We start from the raw sequence: 1,014 nt of genomic DNA, 5'->3' as shown, positions 1-1,014 counted from the left end.
AAAAAAAAAAAAGAGAAAAGAAGAGGGGGGGGGGGGGGAAAAAAAAAGCACATTGGTTTCCGAAGATTTTATCAGTGTTATAGACTCTTTGTAAACCAGCAAGAAGTACTTGGGTTTTTAATTCAATATGGTTTTCCATTCTTTGACCCCAATCTTAGTAACATTTTTATATCTGGGGTTTTTCAATTACAAAGTCTTCAGGCCAAGAAGACACTGGTAATTTTTGTGTGAGCTGCATAAATTGGGCTGAAATTTAACCCCTCCCTCCAAATTTTCTGGTGTATTTAGCGTCAATGGTTCTCCCAGCACATCCCTCAGTAATGAAAAGGAGTTCAAATGATCAGTCTGTTTGCTGAGAGAATAGACAGAGCAGACAGAAAAACATCTAACCCAGTAACGGAGGCCTCCTACCTACATGCAAGGCTGAGATCTAACGCCAGCAGTGCGTGTGAAAAACATCTCAAATCGGTGCCCCAAATCATCTTTCGGAAGGAAAGGCCACTAAAATTACTTGTCACGTTGAATTAACTGTAATTTTCCAAATGATTGATAATCTCTGAGAAAAAGGGCCAGAAGAGTTAAGCTGGACAAGAATGTCCATAGTCCCCAGGTGCATTTACATTTCCTAGTGTTTCATTCTCCCTGAACCTGCATTATGAGGGGAGGGAATATATGACAAAAACCATACAGATACATGAATTCCTGGGAAGCAAAAACTAGAATTCAGGTTGGAGAGCAGTAATAACAATGGCAACAGCAACAACAAGGTGCCAGTGTATAAACAGGATCTGCTGGTTCCTGTAACTGCTCTGCTTTTGTTCATCCTCCATAAATTAACTGCATGTTTTAAAGCAAACAAGGAGAAGTGCCCTTTCTTCCTGACCCCATTCTAATCGCAAACACTGTGACATTCGGGGACAGTCAATAGATGCACGCACAGTGTGTGTCCTAGTGAGGGACAAACGCGGACCTGTGTGCAAGTCCATTTGGGGGGTCGTTGCTTTGGTTTATATA

This window comes from Buceros rhinoceros, unplaced genomic scaffold (assembly GCF_000710305.1).
Source record: "Buceros rhinoceros silvestris isolate BGI_N320 unplaced genomic scaffold, ASM71030v1 scaffold18759, whole genome shotgun sequence".
Lineage (NCBI taxonomy): Eukaryota > Metazoa > Chordata > Aves > Bucerotiformes > Bucerotidae > Buceros > Buceros rhinoceros.
Note: the sequence above shows the minus strand (reverse complement) of the source record.